General features: G+C 35.3%; 1 long non-coding RNA gene across 4 annotated transcripts; it reads left to right on the top strand.

Annotated features, from left to right (window-relative positions):
* Positions 1–8678: 8678 nt before the first annotated feature.
* LOC132041786 (uncharacterized) lies at positions 8679–10570 on the top strand. Of its 4 annotated transcripts, XR_009411246.1 has the most exons (4): positions 8679–8891; positions 9016–9135; positions 9438–9497; positions 9613–10570. It is a non-coding gene; the product is annotated as an uncharacterized LOC132041786 (long non-coding RNA). The 4 variants fall into 4 exon arrangements; XR_009411244.1 differs by having other exon boundaries at positions 8679–9135; XR_009411245.1 differs by lacking the exon at positions 9438–9497 and having other exon boundaries at positions 8679–9135.
* Positions 10571–10641: the final 71 nt, after the last annotated feature.

Below are 10641 nucleotides of genomic sequence, written 5' to 3'. Positions count from 1 at the left end.
TGGAAATGAAATGAAAAGGGTCCATAGATTCAATTTCACCTCGGTCCAGGAATTGGAATATACGGACCAACATACGGTCCGTATAATTTCTACTTGGCCGTAGGTTGGACCGTATATTTGGTCCCGAAGAACATGTCATTCGAAATTTGGATCTACGGCTAACATACGAAGTCCGTAGTTTTATACGGCAGTATATACGGCCGTATGTTTGCCCGGTTTTCGATCTTTCTCTCGTCGACTCGTTTGATCTCCCGATCCTTATGGAACCTTAACACTTGTTTATCACTTCGTACATGTGTAATCTTAGGGACATTATAACTCTTCTCCCAACACACCATTAAGTCATCATCAACTTGTTACTTATCGTCCTTTCCGATTCTTGTGTACGTTTGCCTTCTCTTGGCAACTGCCAAGTAACATCGGATGCCTTTTAAAATGCTTGCTTGGGTCATCAAAGTCATTACTTACTCGTCAAAACATCTTACCTCGCACTCCTCATTACTTTATTCATTGTGCAACATGACGAAAAAAAATTTTGAGGTGTAACGGGCGGGGTCTGTCCGCCCCACTCCATATGATATGTTATTCTTATAGAGGCTCGTAGGCATGTTTATATGGTTAGATGTGTTTGGCCTTGTCGGCATATATTTTGGATATTATTTTGATAGCCTCGGCCGACTTATGTACATTGATATGGGCATAGTTGCTAGTGATAATGTAAATGAATTGTCCCGATGGGATTAGTGTGATTGATGAATGAAAAGTATGATTTAACTATGTGGCTCACCTAGATGTGATGTGAAAGTATGTTAGAGGTGCCGGGTTAGGTTAGCACGGGTGCCGTCGCGGCCTACGGTTGGGTCGTGACACTTTATCAACTTGCTAAGTACTCCAATTGCATATGCAATATCGGGCCTAGTGCAATCGATCACATATCTCAAACTTCCAATTAAGCTAGCATATTTCTTTTGATTTATCACATCATTTTCACTTTGAACGAAACAAGTGAACACTTGAATCAAAAGGAGTTACAACATGCTTGCAATCGAAAGTTATATTTTTTCAAAATTTTCTCAACATAATGTATTTGGTCAAGGAATATTCCATCACATGTTTAGTAATTTTTTATTCCAAGAATAAAAATTTGCCTCACCAAGATCTTTCATATCAAAATGGCTTCTAGAATATTTTTAGTTTCACCGATAACATTCATGTATTTGAGCCAAAGATCAATAAATCATCAACATATAGGCAAACGATAACATGAGAATTATTCCAAAGACTTATGATAAATGCACTTATCACACCTCGTTTGTTTTAAAACCATTCTCAATCATGCGGGAATCAAATTTCTCATGCCAGCTTTGCTTTTTGATGCATTTGAAGCCATATAGGGATTTAGTAAGCTTATACACTTTTCTTTCTTGGCCTGCTTCAACAAAACCTTCGGGTTGTTCCAATAATATTTCCTCATTTAGGTCCCCATTTAAAAAGGCAGTTTTTACATCCATTTGGTGAATATGCAAATCAAAAATTGCAGCAATAGCAATTAAAAGCCTTATGGATGTAATTCTAGTTCTGGAGAAAAAGTATCAAAAAATTCTAGGCCTTCTAGTTGTTTAAAACCTTTAGCAACTAGTGCTAGCCTTATTTATCAACGAGAACCATACGGTTTGGCTTTTTCTAAGGACCCATTTACACCCAATTGTTTTACAACCCGGTGGTAAATCAACTAACTTCAAGTTTTATTGGAAATAAGTGATGCCATTTAAGTCATTTTACGGCTTTTTCCAAAAAATAGCGTCATGTGAAGATAAAGCTTCTTGTATATTGAGAGGGTCATCTCCAACATTAAAAACATAAAAATCAGGACCAAAATCTTTTTCTACTCTAGCTCTTTTACTTCTCCGTATTTCAAAATCATCATTTTCTTTATTTTTCAAAGGAGTAGTAGAAGAACTGGTGGTAATAAAAATATTTTCTTCGGTCCTATGACCCCCCCTATTTTTAGAATCAAATGGAAATTTATTTTCATGAAAAATAGCATCACCTGATTCTATTATTATATTATCTTCAAGACTAAAAAATCTATAGGTTGTACTATTTGAAGCATAACCAAGAAAAGCACAAGTAGTAACTTTTTTACCCAACTTAGAAATTTTGGGATCCATTAGCCTTACATAAGCTAGACAACCCCAAACTCTTAGATATCCCAAATTTGGCTTATGACCTTTCCACAACTCAAACTGTTTTAGTTTTGTCTTTTTATGAGGCACACGATTCAACACATAACAAGCAGTTAAAATAGCTTCACCCTAAAAATTTAGAGTCTAGTGCACCTCTAAATTTTTGGGGTGAAGCTATTTTAACTGCTTGTTAAATGATTATGCATAAATGTAGGTCCAGCTTTAGCAACTTGTTGTTGAACAACAATCTGAAGAGGTTGAGCATCCCATGACTAGAGAAGAGATGTATTCATCCATTCTTGGTCAGAGATCAGGCTATGTTCGTGGTTTTGGATATGGAAAGAAGCCTCCCAGAAAGACTCAAATGCAGCAAGAAAACATAGAAGCCAGCGTGTCTTCTGCGATGGAAATTATGCGTCAAGAGATGCAAGCTGATATGGACCGGAAGTTGCAAGAAGAACTGAACCGAAATTTGCAAGAAGAACATGAACAGATGGCTATCGACTTAAAAAAGGAGATGGAAGAAGATTTGAAAAAAAAAATTGGAAGAGGAGCGTGCATACATGAGAGGAGAATTTGACAAGATGATCCAAGACCAAATGGCTGCTTTCATGACTAGAATTCTACGAGGTACTTGCTCTTGCTCCTTCTTAACAAGTTTTCTCCTTTCCTTGACAATTCTTCTTTCTTACTTTTGAAAATTATTTTGTGTCTTGCTCCATATAAGTTGTTAGCTAGTTCCTCTAAATACGATTTTCTACGCGAAATTTTGTATTTTCTTCGCTACTAAAGTTCTGTTACAATTTCAAGTTGTTGATTTTAGAAGTAACGTTCCTTCTTCTTGTCCTTTCCGATCGTTTAATGCGTTGGTTTAGTAAAAGAGGGAGCAGTTTTTCTTGTGTTTCGTTAAAATGGTCTTTTTCCTGAAAGTTATTAATTTCTAGTTTTAGCACTTAGTACAACATTTGTGTTTTGGCTATGACATTGGTGTTTTGGATATTTCCTAAAAGAATTAATGCTTTTGGACCAGTTCTAATGGTTGAGCTTAACGAGTAACTTCTACTGAGCTATGCAATTTTGGGTTGTAGGAAAACAGAGATGAAGAACTTAACGACATTTATTTAAAATATAGGACCAATAGATTGTAGCCCTTAGATTTCTTTTGACGATTGTACCAGAAGTAACCTGAGGTAATTTCACTTGAGGGGATCCAGACCTGACAGGAAGGACTAAGGTATTCAACTAAGTAATCTAATATTTATATAAAATAACTACTATTAAAACAAGTATTCTTAAAAAGGCAGCTAATGGCTTCAAAGGATAGAAACATTAAGCACCTTTTTTATCTCTAAACCTTCCACTACTTTTAGAGATAAGTAGGAACTAGGGGTGAACAAAACCAAACCGCAAACCGCATCAAACCCACAAACCTAGTCAAATATGAAGGAAAAAAAACGACTAGTGGTTCGGTTTGGTCTTAACTAAAAAATAGTCAAACCGAAATCAAACTAATCCGACATTATATATATACTAGTTGTATGAATTTTTTAATTAGACAATATTTCTTATATCAACTTGAGGCAGTATCAATTGTGATAGTCTAGATGATCTAGAATATTACTGTAATGTAGTTTGTAGTTTTGCCATATTCTAATTTGTCTCTAATGCTCTTGGAATGGGTTGGATTTAAGTGTGGAATTTCTCTAGCGATTGTTACTAGTTGAGGTTATTTTCTAGCAATTACCCTTGCCATATTTTTTAGAAATTACCTTAAATTTAAGTGGTGAAATTGATGGAAAGCAGAAGCATACCAACTTGATCCCATAGCAATTTTGGGAACTCAATGGTCTGATATCAACTTTGAAAGGATGAATTTACATTATTCTGTAATGTGGTTAAGATTTAGTATGGTTCTCATCCATAGCCTACACACCCTAGAGTACTCTAGTTTTTGCCTTGTAATACTGCAATTGAATGCGCAAATTGAACACATTGATTTGAAAGAGAAAAACCAAGTGAGCAGTGATGCTGGTGAAAGCATTGAAAATAAATGACTCGTGCAGCCTCATAGACCATCTTGATTTCTGTTTGGAACAAAGGAGACTCCTTTTTTCACGATCAACTACAATGTGGGGAATATGTTACACTATTCAAAACAAAAGATCAGTGCAGCCTCATAGACCCGGCCTATGTACACCCCTAGTAGGAACTGATGTATATGTGCAGGTTTAGATTTTGTAACTCAATCATGATATTTGATACTAAACTTTAAATTTTGATGAGTATTGCATGGATATTAAAGATATGATAAAAAATATATTGCCATGATGGTATCTGTTGGGATTATGTTACACTATAGTTAGGCCTAAATACTTTTTCAATTTGGCTCATATTATCTTATACATATTTCTTGGATTTGCTTTCGTTGGAACTGAGTTACAACATGGTACAGTTTTGGTAAAGTAGATGAAGTATGAACCTTTATCTTTATAAAGTGTTGGAACTATTATGTCATTGAATTTTAGATTCTTATGTGCTCTAGTGTATTATTAGTGTTGGATTATGAGAACTTTCAAAGTGATCCCGTGTTTTTTTTTAAAAGCAGGGACAAGGTTCTTAAGCAATGGGGCTGCCCAAAGAGGAGCTTGAAGGCGTGCAATGGAAGTTTTTGATCATATGTAATATGCATACAATGGAAGTTTTTGATCATATGTAATATGCATACAATGGAAGTTTTTGCTTTTTGAATCATATGTATATGCACACAATGAACCGAAGTACTATATATATATGTACGTAGTATATATGCAGTTGACTTTTAAGTAATGAAAGTATTTATAATATTCGGCTTGGGAATGCTTTTGTTGTTTGTTAAATGTTATTGAATACTTTTAGTAGCAGTATATTAATTTTAGACAATTCAATTATCTATAGTAAATCTTAATGATTTAATTGTTTTTGTAGCCATTTTTATTGTTGCTAAAAGTTGTTCTTCGACGGAAGATAAATGTTGCCACAAATGTTTGTAGTTTTTGTGGCGACTGTCCTCGCTCCTAAAAGTAATTTTTTAGTAGCAAGATTAAATCTGCCACTGATAGTACATTGAGTTTGTGACGACAAGAGTCGCCACTAGTAGTAATATTTAGTAGCGAGGACAAACTTGCCATTGATAGTATACTGAGTTTTGTGGCGACCAAAGTCGCTACAAATATCACTTTTTAGTAGCGACATAAAAGTTGCTGCCGATAGTTCATTTGTTATTGTGGCGACAGAGTCGCCACTAAAGGTTTTATTCCAGTGGCGACCAAGCCAATATCTGTGTTGTAAAATATTTTTTGTGGTATGCTTGCTTACCTTTTGTGGCAATATATGTCGCTACAAATATACCGCTATTGGCGACTACCTATTGTCGTCACAAAAACCTTTAGTTATGGAACTACTACCCACGGAGGAAAGTCGCTGCTATAGGTTTTTCGTGGCGACTTCTGGGGGCATTTGTGGCGACGAAAGTCTCCACAATAAGGCGATTTCTTGTAGTGACTCAATAAACATGGCATTTGTTAACTCAACCAAAGTTCTATTTTTTCTCTCCGCTACACCATTAGACGCGAGGAGAATAAGGTGGAGTAGTTTCATGAATTACTCCCAATGATCTAACAAAAGAATTAAACTCATTAGACTCATATTCACGGCCTCTATCACTTCTAATTCTTTTTATTTTTCTTCCAAACCGATTTTCAACTTCATGGAGATAAATTTTAAAATTTTCAAAAGCATCACTTTTATTTTTCATCAAGAAAACATATGTATACTTAGAAAAATCATCAATAAAAGTGATAATATCTATTTCCTCCACGAGTTAAAATTCCTCCAAGTTCACAAATATCGGTATGAACTAACTCTAACAATTCAAAGTTTTTCTTTCAACTTGAAAATGAGGCCTTTTTGTGATTTTGGCTTTACTACAAGCTTCACATTTTTCAAAATCCTTTTTAATCATTGGAATTAATCCTAAACTACTCATGATTCCCACATAACGATTATTAATATGACACAAACGAGCATGCCAAAAATTAGTGGAAGAAAGCATGTAAACAGAGTTAGTAACTTTATTCATCTCAACATTCAACTTAAACATCCCATCACAAGCATACCCCTTTTTCCATAAAAATACCTTTTTTCACTATTACATATTGATCAGACTCAATAATTTGTTTGAAGCCTGCTTTATTTAGAAGAAAACTAGACATTAAATTTTTCTCATGGAAGGAGTATAAAGTACATCTTTTAAAGTTAACACCCTTCCTGAGGTAAAACTCAACTCGACATCTTCCTTTCCAAGCACTTAAGTAGTGTGAGAATCACTAAGCATGATGGTTGTGAGCTCCTCAAATGGAGTATACACTTTGAACCAATCTTTGTCATAGCAGACATGACGGTTTGCACTAGAATCAGCCAACCATCCATCAACATTTTCAACCATATTTATGTCTGTTATCACCGCCACAATTGGCTCTTCGGTAACGTTCGCTGAGGTGTAGGACCATGTTTTTGAAACTTGCAAAATCGAGCAATATGCCCACTCTTGCACACGGACAAAGCATGGTCCTCCATTTTGTGCTTGTTGATTTTGTGCTTGGTTGTTACCACCATTATTTTTCTTGGGAGGTCTACCATTATTTTTCTTGAATATTTTCTTCTTAGGCTTCATAGAGGTATTTTTGTTAGCATTAGGAGCAACATTATTTGAAGTAATTAAATTTACCTTATTTGTGAGAGGTTGTAAGTTGCTCTCTTCCGTTTGCAAAAGTGCATCTTGGCCCCTTGCCTCTTCTTCCATGCGGATTCGCATAATCAACGTCTCAAGTGAAGTTTCCTTTTGTTTGTGGCGCATGCTTGTTTGAAATTCCTTCCATGAAGGTGGAAGTTTATCTATTATGCCACAAACAATAAGGTTATCTCCAATCTTGATCTCCTCGGACCTTAGCTCCCCAACAATCATTATAAAATCTTGAGCTTGATCTACCATCGATTTGTTGTCCACCATTTGGAAACGGAAAAAATCTACTAGCGGATATTTTTCGCTCCGGCCTCCTCGGTATCATATTTACTCGCAACGCTTTCCAAGTTTTCTTTGCAGTAGAGTAAGTTCTATCATAATAATCATAAAAATTATCTGATAGACAATTAAGTAAATAATACCGACACTTGTATGAATCTTCATCGTACTTTTCAATTTTTTCTTGAAGAGAAATAAGTTCTTCATCATTCATGGAAGAGTTGTCTACTTTATTTGGATTCTTCTCAGTTAACACAAGAAACATTGAGAAGACTTAAGTAGAAAAGTACTTTACCCTTCCATCTCTTAAAATGAGTACCATTGAACCGAAATGACTTGTTAAGATCTCCCACTTTGACATCCGCGGATTTTTCAATTGTAGCCATTTGAATCTCCTTAAAATTGTTGGTGATATTACAATGAAATTACAATTACAATTGAAAAATAAAATGAAGAAATAAAAATATCTTCGACTGAGGCGCGGATATCTCGCTCTCTTTAAGGAGATTCAAGCCCTTTGCGGCAAATCTTGGTCCGGCGAAGTAATCTTTCGACTTGTCCCCTCCAGGATACAACAGCTCGATCACGTCATAAAACTCAACAAACTCTGGACAAGATGTTGAGTCCAAAGCTCCACCAAAAAGAAGAACACCTTCCTTCAACTAATAAACTCTCTTTTATTTTCCTCACTTTTTAAGAACTCTCCAAAGTATATATTTTTCTCTACCTCCACAAAATAAAGATGACAAACTATTTATAGTTGAAAAATTCATCCTTGAACTGAATTGAATGAAAGAGTGGAATAATGGTGTATTAAAATGATAAGAATGTGGAGTAGTAAATAAGATAATGGAGAGAAGAGTTTCATAAGAAGTAATGGCCATATTCAGCCAAGTAACGTTGGGAAACTGAAAGACTAAAAGGACACACCATTACTGCCTATTAAGGTCACTTTAAGGCACACAAAACGTAAGAAATCAATCTGCTATTGATGCTCTTTAATATTCACAACGTGCAGATCCTAGTAGGCCTTAAAAAGGCACTTTATGACAAGATCCTATTAGGCCTTAAAAAGGCACTTTATGACACATTCATTTTTAATATAAAAATGTCCAAAAGAACCACCACTTATTATTAAGTGTTCTTTACAGGCGTACATCTGCTTGCTTTTTGTTTTACGCAGATTAGCATATATGCTGGGGCCGATGAATAATGCTGTTCATTAGTACTATTTTAATCTAACCATTTAGGGTCACTGTTTCTTCTTAGGTAATTGATTTTTCTGAGTTGCTCTGAATTTATGATTTTTTTTTCCTCAAGTTGGAAGGATTAATTGGTTTTCTTGTTTTTGGAATTCAATTTTCATTCTGTTCATCGAGATTTTTTCCTTTAACATCTATGATTTTGGGCAGTTATGCTGTTCTACATTCTCAGTGGAAGTCTCATTCATTTCACTATATCCAATGGGTTGGTTGTCCCGAGTTGGGTTGACTGTTTGCTGGTAAACAGAATTTTCAGGCCATCACAGATGATTGGGTTCTAGAAGAGGACTTTGGCAATGAACAAACTGAGAACTTCTCTACCAATATAGCTGACGTGTTTTGGGTTCTAGCATGGTTGTTCTTTTTGTTGTAAAGGATCATAGTGTAATCTTGGTTCTGAACCTTTGTTGAATTAATAATACAAAAATAGATTTTGTAACCATGTTCATTGTGACCTCGGTCAATGTATAAAGATTTTGGTTGTCGTGATTTGCAATTGGCAATGCAGGAGGAGCACAGGTGGAATTAAAAAAATCTGAGGACTATGCAAAAGTTTAGATCACAAAATGGTGGAGGCATGAATGTCATAGTAGACCGGCATAATCATTTAGCACGAGACGCATTCAAGGTGAAATGTTTTATCAAATTTCTCTTTGATGTCTTTTTAGTCTTTCCAATGATTGTATCACTAATTGTTTATATTCCCTTTTGACATCCTAAATTGTTAAAGTGAAGTCAACCCGTCAGCTCTATGTCCATACACTTGGCCTCCTATGTGATTTCGTTTCTCTCCCATTTAGACTGTTCTAGGGTTCCCACAGTGCAATGGAGGGAATGTATATACAAGAACTGAAATTTTAGTTGATTCCTTTGTTTTATTCATCCTCATCTATGGCTTCTCACCTTTAGACATGTTATTTTTATTTGAAGTCTGCAATTATTAGAGCTTGAAGTAGATTTAGACTTTTGCAGGAAGGTTACTATCTTCATGTAAGATCTCTTTCTTTCGGAATTTGCCATACTGTATGACTGTTCTTGTATGTATGATGAATTAGTTTTGGAAAGTTAACAATTAGTCATGGCTTGTTCATACTGGTATTGTCAGGTTCCCAAATATTAGTATATTGGGCTACATGCCTCTGAAGATTGTCCCTAATTGTAAATTTTGCGGTGCAAAAAAGGTTTGAATATGAGTTACCTGGATTTTCTTGCGGCAAGGGTTCAATCAAGTTAGTTTCTGATCTGGTAACTGCTGAACTACACAATCTATATATAGGCCGCACTGAAGAATCTGAACATTTTCGCACATACAGGACATATAATAATCTGTTTGCATTTACGTCGGTTGCTGTGAATTACGATAAAGAATTGGCAAAAAGGAACCATGGTATTTATACTTTTAGAGTTCAAGGTCAGATGTATCATTTTACAAATGACTTTCCTGTTTGGATTGGCTTATTTTATGTGCTTTTAAGCCAAAATAGTTTTTAATTACTTTTGTAGTATTTGGGTAAAATCAAAAAAATGCTTTTAGGCACTTATTTTTAAGCCAAAATGACAAAGATAAGTCAAAAGTCTTCTAACGTATGGCTTTTGGCTGATAGGTTAAAAGCCATAAGTCAATCCAAACGGGCTCTTACTCCCTCCTGATCAAATAGCAAGAAGCCTACAGCTATACTTACGATTATACGGCTACAAAATTATTTACGTAACAAAAATAGTAACAACTGCTCCACAACTATATTGTATCCCTTCCTGTGCACCAAATTACAGCTTAATGACTAACTATTTTGTTTAAACAGATCGGAGAACAAAAGCTGAGCGCGACAATGCTCACCCAGATGGTGTCGCATGTATAGCTGCATTTTGCTAAGCCACACTAATCATTTTACCAGCAATGCTTCATGATAGAAGCTTTGGCGCTTGATAAAAGCTTCACATATTCGCTCTACTCACCAAAATGCCCCAAATTTTTGTGTAGATTACTGTAAAGTGTGTGCCTATGTTTGTAGAGACAAGTGCTGCACATTTTGGATATGGAAAAGTACTATTGTTGCACTTAAGCAACCTTTGTACAATTTCTTACCACGGACAAAATATACGTAGTAACATATTAATTGTGGATACTTAGTAG

This window comes from Lycium ferocissimum, unplaced genomic scaffold, assembly GCF_029784015.1.
Source record: "Lycium ferocissimum isolate CSIRO_LF1 unplaced genomic scaffold, AGI_CSIRO_Lferr_CH_V1 ctg11671, whole genome shotgun sequence".
NCBI classification, from domain to species: domain Eukaryota; kingdom Viridiplantae; phylum Streptophyta; class Magnoliopsida; order Solanales; family Solanaceae; genus Lycium; species Lycium ferocissimum.
Note: the sequence above shows the minus strand (reverse complement) of the source record. Positions and strands in the feature narration are given on the sequence as shown.